Source organism: Chenopodium quinoa, unplaced genomic scaffold (genome assembly GCF_001683475.1).
Source record: "Chenopodium quinoa cultivar QQ74 unplaced genomic scaffold, ASM168347v1, whole genome shotgun sequence".
In the NCBI taxonomy this organism is placed as follows: domain Eukaryota; kingdom Viridiplantae; phylum Streptophyta; class Magnoliopsida; order Caryophyllales; family Amaranthaceae; genus Chenopodium; species Chenopodium quinoa.
The window spans coordinates 812229-821444 of NW_018745080.1; the positions used below are offsets into that span (position 1 = coordinate 812229).

The window sequence follows — 9216 nt, forward strand, 5'->3', positions numbered from 1 at the left end:
TCTCATGCTGTGGGGAGAAATAAAAAAACTCATTAAAAATTCTAGAAATTTGAATATACATGTCTAATTACAAAAACATTATGTACTACACTAGCTAACCATCCCAATCTATGATCATGCATAAATGCATAATGCATTCATGCATCATTGTTACAATCTTTATTATTTTCACTCCTTATTGAATGGCGTCAATGGTTCCATTGCCTTTAATTAATTGACCAACATTATACCCGGTAACCCTCACGTGTTCACTTTTCCACGTTGTGCCCCCCTTTTAAAAATTCCACGCTGTAATCTCAAGGTCCATTTATTGACTACGATGTAACCTTGCCATTAACCCTCTGTTACATGTTGCCATTAGTGGGGCCCACTTTACACCTATTTATTTATTTTTTCTCGATTTTCGTGCTAAAAAATGTTTCGTTAAGGTTTTAGGGGTCATTTTAACCATTTAGAATCTAAATTGAGCTCGGATTTTGCAAAAAAAATAACGTAGATACCCCATTTTGTGAATTCGGATTTCCGTATTTAAATTTAGAATTCACAAACGGGGCTTTTATGTTTTTTTTTGGTCAAATCCGAGCTCAATATGGATCCTTAAGAGCCAAAATGACCCCTAAAACCTTTAATGGGATATTTTTTTTCAGCACCCAAATCGAGAAAAAAATATTGAAAAATGCAAAGTGGGTCCCATAATGGTGACCGTTACGGGAGGATAACAGCAAGGTCACTGTTGAGACATAATTGTAAGTTGAAGGTTACAGTGTGTAATTTTCAAAAGGAGGGGCCGCAGCTTGGAAAAGTCAATACTTGAGGGTTATTGTGTAGAATTTCCCTTATTATTTTCACTCCTTATTGAATGGCGTCAATGGTTCCATTGCCTTTAATTAATTGACCAACATTCACATGAGGGTCTAACACGTAGAGGTAGATGGATCAAACAAAGCAGGTAAAAGGTATTTCCGCCCGTTTAGTCCATTGGCATTATTACTTGCACCTGAACTCAAATCTATTAGGAGCTCACCCGCATGACCCGGGTAAGCTCCTTTATCATATACCCCGGTGCAAACAGAAGCTGCCTCAAGCAGAGCTTCTGCTTCACCTTTGTTATACTCGTTACCAAACGAGTGTAGAAACTTGATTGTGTCTTCCCAAAAACCAAACCCCGTGATGAGTACCTTTCACGTCTTTGATTATTGAGTTAGGTGAAAGAGTTGAAGAGTCTTGTGATTTCCCTTTAGCCTTGAACATTTCTAGCCTTTCCTTAAATGTTTTAAACCAAAATCATTCATTTCACGTCTTTAAAAATCATTCATTTCGTGTCCTCTTTATAAAACGTCCAAATCAGTCTATTTTGGTTCATGATTCTGGTCCAATTATTGTTTAGTTGGATGGGGCTTGAAAAGAGTTTTCAATGATATATTATAAGCCCAAATCTGACTTATAACGAAGAAGTTATGGCCAAAATACAAACCGAGCCCGAACCAAGCCTTACCTGCGACCCGATGACCATGTGGAGGGTCCATTAACCTTAACCTCATTCTTAAACCAATTAGAATTTATTACAAGCTTCTAGAATCCTCTAGAAGGTTGTTTTCGATCCTAAATCCCTTAGGATTTATTATTAGCTTCTAGAATCCTTTAGAAGGTTCTAATTTATCCGGTTTTTAAAAAGATAAAGATTTAAGTGTTTTACATTGGGTAAAACATCTGTTTATCAATGATCCTAATCCCGGTCAAAATAAAATACGTACGGATATTTGGTTAACCTAATCAGATTGGGAATAGAATTTCGTATGGATTCAGTCTTTCAGAAACCATCGCTAAGCGACAGCACCATCGCGCCTCGACAAGGCTGTTGCGCCGCGGTGGAACTTGTTTTACTTTGATTTGAATTCTGACTCTTTTCTGACCCTTCGAACCTCTTTTTTCCCTATAAATAGAGGTCGTATCACCCCGTTTTCAATCATCAACAATCATCATCTAATCCTCTCTCTAAGCTAAAAGTTTTTCTTTCTCTTCTTTCTTTATGTTTCTAGCCTTAGCCTAACACATCCCAACACCTCCCTAACACACATCTTTTGATACTTTCCTCAAGCAAACACCATACCTCCATCATGAGCCTTGAATACTCCATGCCAATCTTGAAGTTGCCTTCGACCTCGACGTGAAAGGTTTATAGTTATGAGGATTTGGTCCTAAATCTATATTTCAATTCTTATTTGGTTTATTTGATTTAATCTTTCTTGAAGTTTCTAACGTGTGTATTGTTTTGATAGAAAGAAATACGAGGCATCAAAGTGATTAATTCGATTACTTAATTATTCTTTTGATATAAAAATCATGTTTAGGATATTATTCTAATTCCTAGTATCATGTTAGGATGTTGTTTTAATTCCTAGTATCATGTTAGGATGTTGTTTTAATTCCTAGTATCATGTTAGGGTGTTAACTAATTCCTAATATCATGCTTCCTTGTATCATGTTTAGGATAATGCTTTGATTATAATTTTTATTAGTGACATGCTAGGGTTTGTTATTAATCCGTTTACTATCATGCCTAGGATCTTGCTAACCATGTTTTGATGATGATATTATTATGATGATGATTGTTATGTTAATTATACGTTGCTTGATTATTCATGATTGATTGTTATTGCTTGATCACGCCTTTCTTGCAGGTTTAAAGGAAATTTGTACTTGAAATCACGCCTAATAAGATAATTAATAATTTGATTTTAGTCTTAATATGATTTTAATTCAAGTGATCGCCAATAATACATTTATTTGTGCATTTCTAATCAACCAACATAGATTAAACAGGTTCAGGACTAACTTGTTGTATGTATGTTGATCGGAAAGCGCACATGAATATCATAAGAATTAAGTAGAGGTCGATTAAGGGTGGGTTCAAAATCTCTTTTAGGTTGGATTCGTACAATCATTCCTGAACATCCAGTCATGGTTCCGGACCATTATGGAGTTAGCGATCTCCGTGATCGTGAATGGGATCACCTTCACACCCGTGAACGGTTTACAAGTTCCTAAAACTTGTTGACGACTCTTATATCTCTAGCTTCCTTTCCTTTGGACGCCACCATGTTTAATAGCATGATCACAGTGTGTCTCAAGGTTGAGTTTGAAAAATTCCCTACAACGAGTTTGTCACGGTATTAGCTAAAAGCTTGGCAATATTTACCACCATACCATCTACCCCCACATTAGCATTTGGGGCCACTAACGGTGTGTCTTGTGGGCTGTAAATGGGCTGATGGAAAGGCCAAGCACATTGGCCGGACATTTACTTATTGAATTACCCACCCATATATACGTTGACTTTGTCTTATGATCTGACCCACTACTACTCACACAAAACCCCTCCACGGCTACATCATTAGCCGTGAGGATGAGGGTTAGCCCAATGGGTTTAAAATTTACTCGCCGGGCTAGCTCAGCGAGTTAAGACTTATTTAAATTTTTTCCCTAGGGAACACTCCTCATCAACTTGTTTCTTTGACAAAACAACATGAAGTCCACCTTTACCCGCCTTCTTCATGTAATTAATATGCACGGTATGCCACCATAGTGTAACACCCCCCAAATCTCTCTCTACGGAAATACTAGTATAATACGTATAATTATACCGTAGAGATAGACTTAGGCGTATTACCGTCGCATGATTACGCAACGCTACTCAAAATACTTAACTCAATAACAAAACTTGCAGCGGAAAACTCAACTTTATTTTATTAATGCTTATAAAAATAATAACGTTGTTATGAGTACTCAAAATAGAAACAAAAACCAACATTCCTAAACTAGGTGAGGCAAATCACGGGACTCTCATATTCTCATGCATGACTCCATCTGAAAATAGTCAACACTACTTACCATTACGGTAAACAGGGCGAACCAAAACATATAGAAAATACGGATTAGCAAAATATGCTAAATATAATAAGTACAAGATAATGTAAACTCAATTTATTTGCAAACATGCTTTTAAAACCAATTCCAATAAATTCCAAAACTCATGATTATAATTCCAATAACTCAATAATTCAATAATATTGAAAAATAAAATCAAATCTTTTCAAAAACCTAATTTCCTCTCTAAGTGTGCACACCCCCCAAGCTAGTCTCCTACTACTTCAAGGTTAATCTTGAGTAAAGACTAGGTCATACAAAGTCCATAGTTTTCAATGAATCCGCATAGTGGGATAAATATAATAATCATGCTTATAAAGCTTTTTAATAAATAATTTAATGAATCCTCATAAAATTCTTCTTTGAATTAAAATCAACCTTTATAATAGGTTAACTCAAAACTCCTTTTTATTTAATTCAACATGCTTTTAAAATCAACCTTTTAATAAATACTTGAGAATTAAATCTCATATAAATAACTTTTCAAAATTAATAACTCTTCCTTTGAAAAACCTTTTATTTAATTCATCAAACTTTTCAAATCAATTTCTTTATTCAAACATGATAAGTAATTCAAACCGTTCAAAACATGATATGAAAATCAATCCTTCAAAGATACATTTATTAAAACAAATATCAAAATCAATACCTCCAAACATACTTTATTTCATAAATCATAATTCAAACTAATTTAATTCAATCACCAATAAAATCATATAAAACATGTTATTCAAATCAATCACTTTCAAAGGTATCTAGCCACCTAACGTACCTTGATTCCGAATATCAATCAACATTTCGCGCATTCAAAGTTCAATCACGAATACACCTTGCAATTAACATAACCATAAGGTTATCACAACATCTTTAGATATAAACGCAAATCTAATGTGCATGGACTATAAAAATCTTTTAAAAATAATACTTTAATATAAAATTATAACTTTGAAATAGGTATCTACATTTTAGAAAACTAACCATGAAGAAAATAAAGAAATAAGATTAAAGAGAATTGAATTTGCGTTGGAAAGAATAGGCCGAACTTGCAGAGGCTATAACTCCTTTAATATAACTTTGAATCGGGTGATTCTTCAGCCTAAACTCAAGGATTTTTTGAGAGGAACAATTTTTTGTGAAATAGAAAAACCTTAAAACTGATCAGAAATTCCCGAAAATTGGCTTCTAATGTATACGTGCTGATTATGTATGAAAAGAGTAAAAAGAAAAGTATGAAAAGGTTTAGGAAAAAGACGAATAAGAGAGAAGAAGAGTATTGGGTTTTGGTGTGAAGAATATGAGAAGTATAAGGGGGTATTTATGGGCTAGCTCATGCAAGAATAATGGTAGGAAAATGTAGGAAGAATTATGGTAAATTGGTTTAAGGAAATTAATTGGAGAAGAGAGTTTAAAAATTAAGGTAGGTTTAATATTATGGTGACTAAGAAATAATTAATTATGAAAAGTGTGTTGTCATGAAAAATAATATCGCAAATGGCTTTGCTTGGGGAATAATCAAGAATGATTTAAGGTAGGAAAATAAGATCATTAAATATTTAGGAGATAAAAAATAAGAATTAAGGAAAATAATAGAATTGAGGAAGATAATTAAAATACAAAAATTACCAAAATAATTTTGCTCAAAATACAATATAGTGGCCTAAAATTTGAGCTTTCCTAAGCTCATTTTTTGGACCTCCCTTTAAATATTTAGGCAATTATTTTGCTAGTTTTTAAGGAATAAAAATGATTGTGTAAATAATATATTTTGTAGAAAATAATAAATTAGAAAATTACCAATTATTCACTAAATATTTTAACTCGGAAAATCAGATTTTCTACGCTTAGAAAATCCGTAAATCATAGCTAATTAATTAGGAATTTTCGGCCCTCTTAATTAAATATAAAATATAATTTTTCTTAATTAAAATATCCGAAATATATATAAATAATCTGGTTTTTAAAATAAAATAAATGGATAACAAATTTTATCCAAAATTCAAAAATAACAATTGAGTTTTAAAAATGTTGTTGGCGCCAAAATTCAAATATCATTTTGGCTCCAAAATTCAAATAGTAAAATAAATTACTAAAATACCCTTTTAAGAAAATCTTATTAATTAATTAATTAGAAAATACGTTTCAAAAATACGGGGTATTACAGTCTATTGCCCTTAAAAGAAGTTTCGTCCCAAAACTTCGCCAAAATGAAAAAGAAATAGATTTTAAATTCTTAGACTCATGCACATCCTAACCAGACTCAATATCATAACTAACTCAAGAAAGACTCAAAATTACTCAAAAATGACTTGAAAAGCAAACGCGCGAAACTCTATCACCCTCTATCCCCTTTAAAAGGAGTTACGTCCCCACACATTAACTTATTAAATTAACACTTTATCAACAATCATCAATCAAATTGAGAAAAACCAGCAAGTTACAAACATCCAAAAGAGCTTAAGTTTTAAAATGATTTGTTTACAAAAGTAGTGAGAAAACCCGTAAAATATTTATGAGTCATTCGAAAAAAATTTAAAATACTTACATTAGGAGAAATCGTTGAAAACACTGTAAAAGTCTCATATATATTTAATTATAAGGTATAAACTGAAATCAAAATATGTAATAAAATATTTTAAAAGATCTATGAAAGTTTTCAATCTAAATAATTATTTAAAAACAAGTAATACAAAACTTTATTTTGAAAATTGTATATTTGAAAATTCATATTGCATACTTGTAGTAAAATACTTGTTTTAATAAAAGTCATACTTTACCGCTTACCGCTCGTAGATTACAATAATCACATAATCAACTTCATAGCAAAGATTGTCATATGTACCAAGCATAAAAGGAACACATCTTATTTGACCCTCTTACCGCTCGTAGATTAGTAACTTATCTCAGGTTATCTTCCAAAAGTATTTACAATTTTCCCAACAAATTCATAAATCCTGGTACAGCCTTAAATCATAATCATTAACTCTTTGTCACTTCATAATACTTCACCTTTAAAACATTCAAAAGCTCGATCATCTTTTCTCATAACTTCAAATTCCTCATTTTGGTTTATCTTTAAGGCAATTCATTAAATAACTTAATTGAACAAATTGCAATAATTGATTCCTCAATCATTAATAACTTCTCCATATCAATTAACTTTCTCGTCCATCCCTTAGAGTAAAATATTTTAAGTAACCATCCAAACAATCATTTCCTAGCTAACTTCATTAAATCCCTTCACATGGTATTATTTCTTCAAAATAAACTTCGATTTCAAACAAATCCCTTTCTCTCAAATACATACTATTTCTTGTACTTTCTATCACTTCAATTGACTCAAAATCCTCTAACTTTTGTATTAACTTTCTTCAAAATTTTCAACTCTCACCAATTTTTGCTTTAATAATCATCACAATACTTATTCTCGCAATATCGATACTTTCCACCATTAGATCATAAATTAATACTGATATCAAAATTTATATCTCCCAAAAATACATACCTTACTCCAACACTTATATAGAACCTTCAACTCATCATTACCATAAATAATATTTCCTTACTCAACACAAATCATATTCTAAAAATTAGTAAAGGCTTGGATAACACAAATCCTCCAAATATTCATGATAACAATCCAAAATAACTCCTCATCTATCCCATGGTAATCATCAAATCCTTTAATCTCAAAATAACAACTCAACCATGTTGACCACATGTAAACTTCGTATGATTCAAATACTTGCCACATATCACATAGTTAATTATACCATATAAGGTCACAGAAATTAGTTAAGAGAATGTATCCAACTTAAAAATTCACGCTCAATGGATAAACCAATACAACATATTGAAATTTACAACAAACACAATCATTCCACAATACGATTCTAATATATAAAAGAAATATTTCACATAAAGCCATCTATTTCCATATAAGGAAATTATATATATACCAATTCCAACATTAAGAACACTCATTAAATAAATCTTTTTCTACCAATAATCTTGGAATTATATTCATAAATTCCGTCATATAAACCGGGTAAATAACATATATACACACAATTCCATGATTTGCACATGAAAATAATTATTTCCAAATTCCACTTGATATAAGCAAATATGTATCTTCCACCTTGGAATTAAAATTCTATAAAACTTCAACATGCACTCAGAATTCGAACAATTATGTTTCTCATGAAAACTTCACATGAACCTTGAAAATTCAATTTATATTATAATTCAACTTTTATTAATGAGGGTCACATAGAAGGATTCAAAAAGCTTGAACCAATCAAAATTCTAACAACATAGAGAACATATCAAATCATTCAGAGCTTTTACGTTCACAATTATTCATTACGAAAACACGCCCCTTAGGAACATTCCCTCCATTGCTACTGGTTCCAACTTATGGTCCACTAGATTGAGATGACTTGAATGGGTTCTTACTCTCTTGAATTTTCCCTGCCTTGACATCAGATTCCTTTTTGAAGCACTCATATTCACGGTGTCCTAACTTTTGACAATAATGACAAGTCACTGGGTTACCTTCACAATCTTTCGCGGGGTGGTTCTTCTCACACATTCTACAAATATACAATCTTTTGGGTTTTTCACTGTTTCCTTGATCCCCATTTCCTCGAACATTGGTTTCTTGTCCATCATTTCCCTTCCTAAAGTTCCCTTTATTCTCCTTTCTTCCATTAAAACCTTCATTCCTCTAAGGATTCCCATTTGGCTTGTGTTTCTTTTCACCTCCGTGAACAGACTCAAAACTCTTTCTTTTCTCTCCCTCAGAACTCTCAATCTCCCTTCCCTTAATCCCATACAAATGGGCAGCGCGACCATAAACTTCATCCAAGGTTTCAAAAGTCACTCCCCCTAACTTCCCTTGAAGGGTTAAGGTTAGGCTTTGCTCGAACCTCTGGGCTTTGATAGTTTCAGTTGGGACCATTTCAGGTGCAAACCTCATTAGCTCAATGAATTTATTGTAATACTCACTGATAGACATACTTCCCATCTTGAGATTGGTAAACTCCGTACACTTTTGCTTTCTTAGGTGGGCTGGGTAAAACTTCTCTCTCAAGGCTTCTTTGAACTCATCTCACCCAAAGTTAGGCCACTTCAACAACTCATCCTTCCTTTGGGTCCACCACAAGTTAGCTTCCTCCCTTAGATAATAAACACCATTATTCACCCTTAACTTACTTGGGCAAATGATGGCATCAAACAGCTTGTCAAACTCCCTAATCTAGTTTTCAAGACTGGTTGGGTCCTCCTTTC

The 9216-nt window shown here is 32.5% G+C and overlaps 1 pseudogene; it reads right to left on the reverse strand.

The window, feature by feature from the left end:
* Positions 1-902: 902 nt before the first annotated feature.
* LOC110709563 lies at positions 903-8649 on the reverse strand (annotated as a pseudogene).
* Positions 8650-9216: the final 567 nt, after the last annotated feature.